The sequence below is a fragment of the Protopterus annectens genome, chromosome 1.part1, assembly GCF_019279795.1.
Source record: "Protopterus annectens isolate FY-2018-M chromosome 1.part1, PAN1.0, whole genome shotgun sequence".
Lineage (NCBI taxonomy): Eukaryota > Metazoa > Chordata > Ceratodontiformes > Protopteridae > Protopterus > Protopterus annectens.
Window position 1 is genome coordinate 446937228 of NC_056726.1, and position 14863 is coordinate 446952090.

Consider the following 14863-nt stretch of genomic DNA (forward strand, 5'->3'; position numbering starts at 1 on the left):
AGTTGTAGGTCAGAGGTGGAGTCAGCCGAACATACAATGGTTGAATCGACTGCATATTGAGTAAGAGAACTCTGGGACATAACAGAATGGAAATTGTTAATGAAGATGCTGAATAGGAGGGACCAAGTATTGAGCCTTGAGGATCTCCAGTAGAGTTGTTAAGGTAAGATGAGATGGACTGTTGACATTTAGCTGGCCTATTTTCTGTCTTTTAAGTAGCTTGAGAACCAGTTGATTAGGGTGGGTACAATAATAGATAGACTAGAAATATTCCACCAAAATAATGTGTACATGGACTGTTTTGAACATTGTGTAATAGGCAGTCCTTATTCACAATTTTCTTCAGAAACAGCCACTTAGTAAAAAAACAGCTCTTTTTTGGGGGGGAGGGGGGTAATGTTAAATGAAAAAAGTAGGTGGCTGGCTTTTCTGAATTATGTCTTGATATTGTACTGTGTAATCAACATTCATCTGTATGCTACATATTTTGTGTAACAGAAGGATGTATTGTAACTGAGCAAAAGCAGAATCCCTGTTTGATTGGATTCATTTGTTTAGTATTCCTGTATTTCACTGATCCCAGTCCTTAACTAATAAAATGGCTTTTAGAAGAGCCTCAGGAAAATATTGGCAGTGACTAATTTGGAGTGGACATGTGTAGCCTTTAATTGTTATGTCTATTATTTGATTTTTTTTCTCATCTGTATCACTGTTAGTGAATCATTATGACAGTTTTGTTATTGTTGCATAAAATGAGTATGATTTCAGGTATTTAATATATGGAACCGACACAGACCACTTGCAATCTGGCCATCCTTGCATACCACCTATACAAAAATGTCAGCTTTTTTTTGATAAAGGATAATGAGGGAAACGTACTCACAAGCGAGGAGAGTGTGGTGAGCAGATAGAAAGTGTACTTTGAGGGGCTGATGAATAAAGAGAATGAGAGGAAGAGAAGGTTGGATGATGTGCGGATAGTGAATCATAAAGTGCAGTGGATTAGCAAGGAGGAAGTAAGGATAGCAGTGAAGAGGATGAAGAATGGAAAGGCTGTTGGTCCAGATGACATACCTGTGGAAGCATGGAGGTGTTTAGGTGAAATGGCAGTGGAGTTTTTAACTAGATTGTTTAATGAAATCTTGGAAAGTGAGAGGATGCCTGAGGAATGGAGAAAAAGTGTTTTGATACCAATTTTTAAGAATAAGGGTGATGTGCAGAGCTGCAGTAACTACATAGGGATTAAACTGATCAGTCACAGCATGAAGTTATGGGAAAGAGTAGTGGAAGCTAGGTTAAGAAGGGAGGTGATGGTTAGTGGTCAGCAGTATGGTTTCATGCCAGGAAAGAGCACTACAGATGCGATGTTTGCTCTAAGAGTGTTGATGGAGAAGTACAGAGAAGGTCAGAAGGAGTTGCATTGTGTCTTTGTGGACTTAGAGAAAGCATATGACAGGGTGCCTAGAGAGGAGTTGTGGTATTGTATGAGGAAGTCTGGAGTGTCAGAGAAGTATGTAAGAGTGGTACAAGATATGTACGAGGGTAGTGTGACAGCGGTGAGGTCTGTGGTGGGAGTGACGGATGTGTTTAAGGTGGAGGTGGGATTACATCAAGGATCAGCTCTGAGCCCTTTCTTATTTGCAGTGGTGATGGACTGGTTGACAAACGAGATCAGACAGGAGTCCCCATTGGCTATGATTTTTGCAGATGACATTGTGATCTGTAGTGAGAGTAGGGAACAGGTGGAGGAGACCCTGGACAGGTGGAGATATGCTCTAGAGAGAAGAGGAATTAAGATCAACAGGACTAATATATGTGTGTGAATGCGAGAGAGGATAGAGGAATGGTGAGGCTGCATGAAGTAGAGGTGGCGAAGGTGGATGAGTTTAAATAATTGGGATCAGCAGTTCAGAGTAATGGTGAATGTGAAAGAGAGGTGAAGGAGAGAGTGCAGGCAGGATGGAGTGGGTGGAGAAGAGTGTCAGGAGTGATTTGTGACAGACGAGTACCAGTAAGAGTGAAAGGGAAGGTCTACAAGAGGGTAGTGAGACAAGCTATGTTATATGGGTTGGAGACAGTGGCACTGACAAAAAGGCAGGAGTCAGAGCTGGATGTGGCAGAGTTAAAGATGGTAAGATTTGTACTGGGTGTGACGAGGGTGGACAGGATTAGGAATAAGTATATTAATGGGTCATCCCAAGTTGGAAGGTTTGGAGACAAAGCCAGAGAGGCAAGATTACATTGGTTTGGACATGTGCTGTGGAGGGATGCAGAGTATATTGGGGAAAAGATGCTAAGGATGAAGCTGCCAGGTAAGAGGAAAAGAGGAAGCCTAAGATAAGGTTTATGGATGTGGTGAGAGAGGACATGCAAGTGATTGGTGCGATAGAGCAAGATGCAGAGGACAGGAAGAAATGGAAACAGATGATCCGCTGTGGCGACCCCTAACGGGAACAGCCGAAAGAAGAAGAATAGGTTCATGGGTAAGTACTAGGCTAGCTGCCCTTATGGGACATTTTAAACATAGCCAATTTCTCTTTTTATGCTCAAATTAACCTGTCCCATTTGGTTAGAGATTGGCCTTTACCCATCCCATGATTGATAATTATATGCCACTCCTAATGATAATAACTGAGATCATAACATAAATAATTTGAGGGCACACATGCATTTAGGAGCTGCTTCTTTCCATTAGTAGTACAGAGGGTAAAATCTCTGTTTCCTATCCATAGATCCAGTTTGCACTTAAACATAAACAGGGATGAACTTTGTTTTATTTGGATGGGGAATCTGTTCCAGAGCAGCAGTATCATCTGTGAGCTATACCTGTCCCTCCAAACCATTATCTTGATGTTGCAGAAGAGATTTAGATCCCTAGACCAAGTATTTCTGATGTCATCTGATTTGCCGATGTAAATTAAATCCATCAGTAATGGGTTGGAGGATGCCTTGTATGCCAGACACAGGTCACCTCTTAGTAGTCTGTAAGATACAGAGTATAGTGACAGGACTTTGTTGTTTAGGCCTTGTATCCTTTTAGTACGGTACCTCTGTAGGCATTCCAGTTGTTGCATGTGTCTGGACAGATACATGCCAAAGGGGTCATTATACTCAATTATTGGCCTAATGAGGACTGAGTAAAGGATACAATGACATCTGTAGATCTAGACACAACCCCTTTGTTTAAAAGCTGTGCAATATAGAAGGCCTTTCTTACAGCAAAGGACACACAGTGGTCAAAATTTAGGTTACTGTTCACATAAGTTCCCAAATCCCAAACAGCTGGGTCAATTCTTAGAGGCATATTGTCATTGTGGTAGTACCCTGGGGTAGATGACTTCTCAAAGGATACAGTAATGCATTTTTGGCATGTAGTTCAGTCCATGAATTGGCACCAGTTATTTATTTGAGACAGACCTTCCTGCAGGTTAGCCAAGTCTTGGGGATTCAAGGACTGCTTATAAACTTGCAGCCAGTCAGCTAAAACCCTTTGGTACTGGCTTTTACTTGAGAAAAGTAGATGCCAAAGAAGAGATGTCCCACCACAGAACCCTGTGGGGCTCCACTGCCTAGTGGTCTCTTTGTGTTGTAACTACCTCTGTTTTGAATATTTTTTTTTTTTCTGTCAGAGGCAGAGCCACTTACCTACATCCTTTTGTGGGTGGAGAGACTTCACTGGTTACATCTTCCATTCAAGTTTAAAATTGTTATTATGAATGCTACACTACAGCAGAAGATGGAGAACCTTTGTGATGGTTACTTCTTTCAGTGTTTCAAAAAATCTGTATTGGGCAAATGCATATCAGCACTTTAAAATGACACTACCTCATCTTACTTGGGAAAGGGTTATTCTATCTACTGGTTGATAGTGGGGTATTCAGAAACATGTAGCACACTGCACAATCCCGTTTCAGGAAAGATTGTGCAGTACATTTTGAGAAGGCAATTCAGAGACTAATACAGTCTATGAAGACTCCAGCAAGTAGTGCTACGGCAATCTTGCTGGATATTTCAGCTAGCAAATGTTGCAGTCCAGGCGGACTGCTAATTTACATTACTCATGTGTTTTGCCCCAGAGCCATACAGTATGTTCGGAACAGTGCAGCAAAGTGATTCAAAGTTGAGCTTTTTCTGGTATGCAGTGATGACAATGTATTCTATGGTTTTATTATATATATATCTCCATTGATGTTCTTCATGTTTCACTGTTGCATGTAGATTTTCGAGTGTATTCACTGTTGCAGTCCTGACTATTGGGATTTCCTGCCCTGAAAGCCCTAGTTCGGCCGACTACTAGAGAAAAATCATCTTTCCAGCTCCCAGACTGGGGGACGTTCAGACCAATGTCAGTACGCTCAGTTATAAAGGTAGCCAGCCTGCTTCAGAACACCAGTCTTTTCTTGCCGTGGAAGACCTTAAGCATCAAAGCAGCATTCAAGTGCATTGGTCGGTTCATACCTGAGAGAAGTGTCATCGGACTGATAAGTACCCCATTGGGGAACATGTCCTTTCCTTGCTCATGTCAGATAAAGTCAATAATTGTCTCCATTGTGGTAAGCAGATCCCACACAGAGACTTTCACTCCCTTTGTGTTACTTGCGTAGGAGGGCCCTTGACAAGTTCGGCAAGAAGGTATATACATCTGCCACACTCGCTGTGAGGGAATCAAGAGAAACTGGTTGAGTTTTGACAGGTCCAGGTTGTTTGATTAAGTACCAGCAGACTATCCTTGACCAACATAAACAGAAGGGTCTACCCTGGAGGACAAAAATCTTTCCAAGGAATTGTCAGGACTCTGTCATGCTAGTGCACAGGTAGCTAAGCATTCTCTACACTGTGAATATGATGCCATGGAAGTATTTTGCAGAGCTGCCACTACTGGCTCAGTGATTAGAAAACATGCTTGGTTCCGAGAACAAGCCCTTCCCCACCATGTTAAATCTAATCTATTAGATGCCCCCTTGATAAGAATATTCTTTTTGGTCCAGAAGCAGAAGAAGTACTAAAAAAGATGGAGGACAAAGCCAAATCTATGCAAACGGTGAAAGGCAGACAGTGGACCCCGTAACCTCAAGACAAGGGAATTCCAGACCCCAAGCCACTTCCAGAGACTCACAATTACTCCGCCACCCCACTCTCACCCCCCACCCTAAAGCTAGGAGGAAGGCTGTCTCTTTTCTATCATACCTAGACCCTAATTACCTCAGACAAGTGAGCTCTAGACATTATTGCAAATGGCTACAAGCTCACTTTCAAACAGCAATTAAAATCCTCAGGTTTTCCAGATGACCTCCTAAATCAAATGACAGAGGCCCTGGTTCAAATTCAAAATCTTTGTGTGCAGGGAGCAGTACAGCCAGTCCGTCCTCCTCAGCAGGGAGTAGGATTCTGTTCCTTGACTATTCCTGATCCCAGGAAGAATGGCCCTTGGCATCCTATCCTGGACCTGTCAAAACTCAACCAGTTTCTCTTGGTTCCCAAATTCAAAATGTTACTTCTTCAAAAGCTCCTTCCCTTCCCATGGTGTCCCCACAGGCCTTTATGGTCTCTCTAGACCTAAACATTCCTGTACAGGAATCCCACATAAAGTGCATTTGCTTCAGGGCAGGATCCAGTCATTGTCAGTTTTCTGCTCTGCCCTTTGGCTTATCTATTGCACCAAGTGTGTTCACAAAGTGCCTGATTTAGTAATAGCTTTCTGCAGAATCAGGGGAATACAATCTATCCCTAATTGGATGACTGCCTTATACCATCAACAGATCCCTCCAGGCTACTCCAGGATCTCAAATTCACCCAGAATCTCCTGTCTTCTCTGGGGTTCACATTGAACCTCAACAAGTCTGTCACTTCACCAACCCAAAGGATTGTTTTCCTGGAGCCCTCCTGGACACTACTCTCCAGAGGGCTTTCCTCCCTGCAGAAAAAGTGTTCTTAACAGATTACTTCCAAAGGATCCAAATGAAGGATCAGATTTCAGCAAGGGAATTCTTAGAGCCCTGGGGTGCATTACTTCATGCATCCTCATGGTTTCCCTTGCCAAACTGCACATGAGGAAGCTGCAGTGGTATCTCAAGAACATATGATGCTAGTACTTCCAACCACTAGAGACAAAGATACCCCTCGTTCCTTGCCTCAAACTGAAGTTTGTATGGTTGGCACAGACTTGCGCCCTCAGCCCAGGCCTCCCCTCCATGTTCAGTCCTCAAGGATAGATCCTTATAACAGATGCCTCAGAGACAGCCTGGGGGGAGGGGGCTCACTTCCACAGTCTACAAACCCAGTGGAAGTGGGAAATCAACTTCAGAAGCAGGCATATCAATTGGAAAGAGCTCATGGCTGTACAAAAAGGCCTAATAACATTCAAAGAAAAATGGACACCAGGTATCCTACTAATAAAGACAGACAACACTACAGTAATGTGGTACATCAATAGACAGGGAGGAACACATTCCTACCCCCTTTGCCACCTAGCAATGCAAATCAGGGAAACAGCACACTCTCTGGGACTGCATCTCATGGCACAGTACCTGCTAGAAGTTCAGAATGTTCTAGCAGATCACCTCAGCAGGAATCTTATAGACACTCACAAGTGGCACCTGCACCTGGAGATTTTCCAGACCATAACCCAGTCCTGGGGGCTCCTCAGGTGAATCTCTTTGCATCCAAACAGAACACACAATTGCAAATATTCTGCACCAGGATCAATCAGGAGACAGCATGGAAAACGGATGCCATCTGCTTCCCATGGACCCATCTCCCCATGCCCCTAATTCTTCAGGTCCTGCTCAAGATAAGGGAGGAGGGCCCAAGAATAATACTGATAGATCCAGACTAGCCCGACAGCATTAGTACCCTCTCATCCTCCAGCTCTCCAACCAGGCACAGTGGATTCTGCCTCAGTGGGTGGACCTCCTCACGCAAAACAAGGGAAGGGCTGTTCATCCCATTTTGCCAACCCTCAGCTTGGTAGCATGGATGATCCCACAGAGACCTACACACGTGCACCCTGAGTAAACAGGTGCTAGACATCCTCAGGGAATCCAGAAGACCGACCACTAGGAAATCTTACAAAGAAAAACGGAAAAGGTCTCTATTTGGTGCAAAGACCATCACCTAGAACCAGAGTCAGTTCACATTTCTAGCATCCTGGAGTACCTGACCTCACTGCTAAATCAGGGACTTTCTTACTCTTCAATTAAAATCCATGCTTCTGCCATTTCTCCTTATGTACCTTCACACTCTCCTGTATTTTCCCACCCATTCTTAACGACAATTTCTCAGGGAGGTGGTCATACACATTAGGCCTTCCAGAAGGAAGCCACTGCCTCCGTGGGACCTGAACTTTGTTTTAGAAAAATTAAGCTTACCTCCCTTTAAACCAGCAGCATCTGCTGACCTCAAGTTTGTGACTTGGAAAACAGCTGTACTACTAGCTATCACCTCAACTAAGAGGGTTTCTGAACTGCAGGCCCTCATGCCAGTTGAACCCTTTCTTATTTTTCACAAGGATAGTGTTTTTCTTAGGACCAATCCATCCTTCATACCCAAGGTGACTTTTGACTCCGCCCTGAATCAGGCTATTCATCTACCAACATTCTTCCCCAACCCTCAAAGTAAAGAGGAGAGAATTCTGCATTCCTTGGATGTTCACAGGTAGCTACATGTTTACCTAGATGGGACAAAAGATTTGAGAAACACTGAGCAGCTTTTTATTACCTTTGCAAACCAGCCTCCAAGCAAATTATTTCCAAAGGGATCTTACATTGTATCTCCTTTTGCTGTAGCTTTCATGGCAAGGTACCCCCAGATTGAGATTAGTTCTCACTTCACCAGCACTACTTCTGCTGTCTTCATCAAGGGGATTCCCACCAAGGACATTTTTAGAGGCAGCCACCTGGTCCTCGGTGCCTACCTTCACCAAACACTAACATTTAGCATCCTTCTCCAAATCTAGAGCAGGGTTTGCCACTGCTGTTCTACAGGGCATCCTCTCTTCACCTAAGCAACCATCCACCCTCTTTTCTGCTTTGGGAATCTTCCCAATAGTCAGGACTGCAACAGTGAAACACGAAGAACCTGGTGCAGCTTTGTACACTTACCATAAATGTAGATGTTTGAGTGTATTTACTGTTGCAGTCTTCTTTCCCACCTTCCTAACCCCTTAACCTACAAATACGCTTCTTCTGACTGTACAACACAGCCAAGGGACCATTATTTGGCCTCTTCTCCTCTGCCAGACTATGCTTTGGGTTAATGCCAGTCTTCTCAGGGCTCCTCTTATTTGGGAGGGGGGGGCAATAAAAGACTGGTGTTCGCTATTGTTATACCTGAGCATAGTGACATCGTTCTGAGCATCCGCAAGCCTGGGAGCTGGAAAGATTTTTCTCTGGTAGTTGGGCCGATCTAGGGGTCTTCAGGGCAGGAAATCCCAAGAGTCAGGACTGCAACAGTGACTGCACTAGAACATCTACATTTATGGTAAGTATACACAACTGTACTTTGTCATGGCAGAAGCAGTACAGTTAGGGACGCACCATGTAACTACTGTGAGAGTGTGTGTGTGTGTGTGTGTGTGTATGAGACATAACTGGGGCTGTGTGTGTGTGTGTGTGTGTGTGTGTGTGTGTGTGTGTGTGTGTGTGTGTGTGCGAAAGTGCCTCTACGTACCTGTGTAGCTCTTAACACCATTATTCCAGCTGAGTTGTGCTTGATGCAGAGACATGTAAATGAGTCACCAATAAGCTTTTGCCCAATGTAAATATTTCACATATTTGAATTACATTTTATCACCCTAGTGCTAGAGCCCACCAGAGAAGCACTAATAGTAAATAGTGATAATTTCTCTGAATACTCCCCCCCCCCCAGTAACTCACTAGTGCAGCTGTATCTTTTCTTGCTGTTGTTTTCAAGAGCTGTGTTATCCCCTAAATAAGTCAGTTATGCACCTGCACTACTAGCATTGCTTGTGAAGTCTGGTTATTTGCTGCCCTCATACAAGCAGCAGGGAAATTACATCAGATTATGTCTTCATTTTCGGAGAGAACCCTTTGTTCAGATTTGCAGTTTTTGAATTGTTTTAGATTGTTCATTGATCATTTATGAATCTACACTCCTTTTTAGGTCATATCTTTTGTTTTCCCATCTTTTTGAGAAAGTTGATTCTGCCTAACTATAGCCTTTGCCATTTTAATGCACTTCTTTACCCTACTCCATTATTCAAAAAATGTTTTATCTTACCTTGGTAGTTTTTTTTCACAGTTTATTGTACTTCTGCCTTTACTGACATTTTTTGCTACACCTGGTCACTTTCTGCTGCATATCTCTTCAGGACTTAATTTATTGTCTAATGTGCGTAAACATTTTGCTAAACTTTGTAAATACTAAGTCTGCTGGCCTTAAAAAGTGTGATTTGCCAGGGCACAAGGTTCCACCCCAAGACAGGTATTTCATTTTGCATTGTTTGTCTTGTTCCACAACGTTTGAAGGAGGATTGTGATATTTGCAGTGGTTATGATAAATACACTCTCCTAGATAAGACAGAGTAGGCTAATGTATTACACTGTGTTACACAGGGAAGATATGACCAAAGCAGAAGTCTCTACCTGACAGGAATGCAAGGATGTCTTTTGATTCTTCCAGACCTAGGGAAAAAGAAAAGAAGAAATCTCAGAAAAGGAGGGAGAAAGGGGGCAAAGCCCACTCCTCCAAAGAAGTTAGTTCTGTTCCTTAAAAGGATAGACCAGCCCCAAGATTGGCTCATTTGGACAGTGTTTCACCTTTGTCTGAAGTTAAGCTTGGCAGAATGCATTTTTCAAACTTTCAGCTGCCAGAACTTTCTAGTCCTTCCAGCCTTTGCTATACCCACTCAATTACAGGAAGATCTTGAGAGCTCTTCTGCAGATGAAGATGGATATGTTTCGTCTCCCTTTAATTCCAAGGCAGACAAGAATGTTACATCTTTGCATTGATTTCCTGCTGTCTCAGTGCTAATTCCTACAAGACTGGACAGCAACCAGTAGGTGCTGGAGTTGACATTGATAGAAGCAACAGTTTTGGTAGTGGTCCTGATATTGGGACCATAGCCATTTTGAGTGATGCCTTTTGCACTGATGATGCCATCAGCATTGGTGGTGTCAATGTCGAGTACCTGTCTCGCTGCAGGTACCTGTCTAGCTCTGCGTGTCTCAGTAGATTTTTTGAATCCGATTTTGATGTCACTGTCCTCAGCACCATTTCAGATTTGCAGCTCCTCAGCTTTCTGCCATGAAGGATTTAGTGTCAGCCTCAGACTAGAATGATTTCTTATTGTTAGCATCTGGTTTAAACCAGTCAATGTCATTGACATTGATGGTCTTGGCATCATCTTTGGCATCAGTGCAGTTCAGTGTCAGCATTGGTCATTTGACATTAATGCCCTTGGCCTTGTGAGTGTTTTCAATGCTGGCTTCCATTTTAATTTAAAAAAAAAACAGTTTTGCATCGGCCATCCTTGGTTCTGCAACATCCACAGCACTGCTCTTGACCTGAGACTCTCAGTGTACTCCTTTGAGCTCCTAAAACTGGAATAGTAGGTCAGATATTGACCTGAAAATAAGGGGTCAGATATCTACCTAGAATATTTTTTTTAGAGTATCTGGTTATAGCTCGGAATATTCCTTCTCCTCAGACCCCTCCAGTCTGAGGAAGGGAAGAAAGCACTCAGCCAAGAGGAAATGTTTTGACTCCCCTTTGGAGTATCTCATACGAGATACTGATAATGGAGAATGGAGTACATTCCCCTACCCCCCCCAGTAGCTCCATTTTGGGGAGAGATTTAGAACGGATTAGGATGGGGGAATGGCTCAAAGATGGCACTTTATCTCCACAGAAATGAGCCTGATGTTGTGGCACCAGTTTCTAGGGGACTAGATAAGGTCCTCTGATCTCGTAAGGGCTGGAACTCCTGGGTTCAGACTCTGACGCCTGAATCTGACATCACTGAAGCAGCCATCATGATGGCTTCTACTTTACAGAGCCCTGTGGTTCATCCAGGGTGATAGATCACTTTGGAAGCATTGCATGCATCCTCTACATTTTCTGTTAAGGCATTTAATGGTATATCTCATATGTTGTGGTGTCATTGTGAGCTTGCAGGTGAGATTACCAGGATGCTGTAAAAGTTACTGGATGATGAACTTAAAACCAAGCTTTTCTCTCAGATAGGAAGGATTTTGTCACTTAGTGTGCACTTTGTAGGTAGTTCTTCAAATGTAACAGATGCCAGTGAAGCTAAACATCATGCCTGGTTGTGCCTGATAGTGCTGAGAATTTCAAGGCCTTATTTCTTAACACCTTTTTTTGATGGAACAGTTTTATTCTGTCCAGTAATTAAGGAGGAATTGGAGAACATGGAGAAAGAGAGGAAACCCTCACTGACATTGATGTTTTGTTTGAAGATCTACAACTCCCCTTTTCCAGTGTAAAACAGTCTTCACTAATTATGATGCATGCATGGCTAACTACAAGAGAAGAATAAGTAGTCTGGGAAGAACCAACATAGTTATGGTAATTTCCAGAACAGATGCTAACACAAAAGCAACATTAACTAGGGATATTGTGAGCCTTCATCGGGGTAGGCAACAGCAGTCTCCATGAGACATTGCTTGTTTCACTCTTTTGGCAGTTGATAGTTACTGGCCTCTCTATCACTCTGTGGTGCTGATCAGTATGCAAGACCAGTGAATTCAGACAGTTATACCTATAAGCTGCACAATTCCCTTCTTCCCCCTCCCAAGCAAAACACTGTACCATTGTTCAGTGTCCCTCTCCATTAAAATAAGTCTTAAAGCTCATTCAGGAAAGAGTCACCCAGAAGTTATCCAGATATTCCCCATGTTCTTTTTAGTTCTCAAGAAAAGGAAAGAACTTGGGTCACTTCTGTATCTCAGTAGCCTAAACAAGTATATACCCAAGGAAAAATTCTTATGGTCACAGTGAATGAAGTTCATCCTTTCCTGCTTGTCAGAAGGAGACTGGGTGTGCTCTTCACATCTCCAGGTCTCCCTTCTCCAAGTAAAGGTCACAAAGGAGTCAAGGAGATTTCTTAATTTCTGCATTGTAGCCAGGTATTACAAATTTCAGGCACTTTCATTTGGTCTTATCTCAACCCTGAGGGTATTTATGTCCATTTTTCCAGTGAACCAGAGGCTACAAGGGTTCAGTGTGTTTCCTTCCCTGGATGACTGTTTGTAGCCACTCACTTTAAAGAACTTATCGACAGCACTGGAGTCTTTTCTCCATCTGTTATAGTTTTTAGGGTTTCCTGTGGACACCATGAAGTCCCAGATGGAGCCATTGCAGACTCTACAGTTCATAGGGTACATGCAAGGCACTCTAGCTTGCAAGACCAATTTCCCTTTAGACAGGATTCCTCTCTTCATTTAGCAGGCATTGTTATTGTTCCTTCGGTCCTATACAGTTTTAGCAGCTCTTTTTCTCAGAATGCTAATTCCTAATGCAAGATTTCATGTGCAGGGTCTGAAGTGGACCCTCAATGTACAGTTGGTCTTAGTTTGCAAATCCCTTGACCAGTCAGATAAAGATTTCCAAAGTATGCACAGCGCATTTGCAGTGGAGGTTTCACACTCTCAGTCTTACTCTAGGAATTACCTTTCTTCTCCCCATTTGTGTATTGATTGTCAGTATTGGAAACTCTGCCCTGGGGTGGGGAGCATTATCAAGTGTAGGTAGTGTAGGATATGTGCTCACAGTCAGAAATCAGTCTGCAAATCAATATTCTAGAGATGAGGTTGTCCTTTCTTACTCTACAGGCCTTTCAGGACTCCCCTCCCCAAGGTGCACGTGCCATTCACTCTGACAGTATGGTGGCATATGTCACATAAACAGGCAAGTTGAAACTCATTCTTTCTCTCTGCTGAGAGAGGCCATGAGTAGTGTATGAGAATAGGCTGTGTTAACTAATTGCCTTCTAATAGTCATCCTTTTCCTGGGTAAGCCAACCGAATTGCAGACAAACTCCACTGTTGTCTGCTGATGCCACTCCGGTATTAGCTCAGTTTGCCAGTAGTAAAGATGATTTATCCATCAGTGTGAGAAGCATTGCTATGACCTTTTGGATGCACAACCAACACCAAATGCAACAATTTATATTCTCTAATCCCTTTGCAGGGCAGTAGCCCAGGGATACTTTTGTGCAGAAGTGGACCCCCAAGATTACTGTATGCTTTTCTGCCATTCCCCTTATACCAAAATGTATTCAGAAAACCACATGGAAAAAATCCAAAGTAATTGTTATATCCCCATTTTGACCTTGAGAAATATGGTTTCCCTTTACTTTGAACTCATATTATGGAGGAGCCTGAATTACTGAGATCTTTCAGAAACCTGTTAACTCATCTTTCTGACAAGCCTTACCCAGATATTCATCCAACTGAATTGTTACTCCACTTCTGTTAATGTCTAGAGACATGATTACCCTTCTAGGGTTGTGTAGGTCCTCTTTTATGCTTAGAGGCCTCATACAAGGAAAACTTAGAAAAGCAAATGGACATCTTTCTCCATTTGGGTTAACTCACAGGAATTAGATTGTTTTTCAACACCTGTGCCAGGCATTTTTGGCATCAGTATCGGTAGTTCTTAAGGTACATTTTGTTGCCATTTCTCATTTTCTTTAGAGCATTCAGTTTTCTGTTGCTTCCTTAGAAGTTTGCAAGTCATTTCTTAGGTGTATGTTCCAGAAGAGACCTACTTTCAAGAAACCAGTCCCCCCTTGAGACTTGTATTTTATGCTGTCAGAGCTAACTTTGCCACCTTTTGAGCTACCTTGTAGACCAGACTTAAAATATTTGTCTTGTGAGCATAGGCATGTTTCAGAATTACTGACCTTGTGTGTTGTTTCCTTGCTTGTTTTTTTCATATGGATAGTGTTCTTGCAAACAAACCCATCTTTTATGCCCAAGGTAACCATAGTAACAAATGTGAATAATTGTGTAAATGTACCTGTATTCTTTCTGTATTATTCCAGTAAGGATGAGTGCATTCAGTAGTGTATGGATGTGCACAGGAAGCTGAGATTTTACATGGGCAGAACAAAAGCCATTAAAACAGATTTTCAGTTATTTGTCTCTTATGTTTCAAAAATGTTGACTTTAAATTTACCAGTCACTTTGTCCAAGTGGCTTTCATAAAATTTTATTAAACATTTGCTTCTTGTGCCTACAGCACATTCAGCCAGAGCAGTGATTACTTCTCAAGTATTTTTCAGAAATTTTCCCTTAGACATCGGTTTTGTGGCTGCTGCTTAGGCTTCTACAAGTTCATTTGCAAGCAGTATAAGTCGGGTCAGATTTCTTGGTCTAGGACAGAATTTGGGCCCACAGTTGTCCCGAGTTAAACTTTCATAATGCTCCCAGTCAGAAGAACTTGGGACTCTGTCCTATTTGTTTCAAGAAGATTGACCTGACTGTGTCAGATATGAAAGTTGTGTATCTACTGTAAAAATAGATCTGTATGATTGTGGTCCATCATCTTCAGCATACTTTTTTTTTGAGGATTTTTCTCCCAGTTGCATCACCTCATGGATCCCTACCCAGTGTCCCACATTCATTGCTGAGTCTGCAAGCCAGCTCCTTAACCCTCAGACTATCTCTGACAGGGATGGGGTTGATGCAGAACCTGAGGACGTTCATGGGGTCTGACTGTTCATATCAGCCTTTATAGTTGTATTTTTTGACCTACCCTTGTTGATTTCCCCTTCTGTTTTTGTACCACGTGATACAGCTGAGGGAGTAGTTCAGCCTTGTCCCCACCCTGTTTCCTCCCTTTTCACCCTTACCTTCTGGTGTGACATCCCCTGCCACAAACA

At 42.7% G+C, this 14863-nt stretch overlaps 1 protein-coding gene across 1 annotated transcript in view; it reads left to right on the forward strand.

Moving 5' to 3' along the window:
* The window catches only part of LYST (lysosomal trafficking regulator), a 3825950-nt gene that overhangs the window by 2988956 nt on the left and 822131 nt on the right, over positions 1 to 14863 (forward strand). The gene's annotated exons all lie outside the window — the stretch shown is intronic.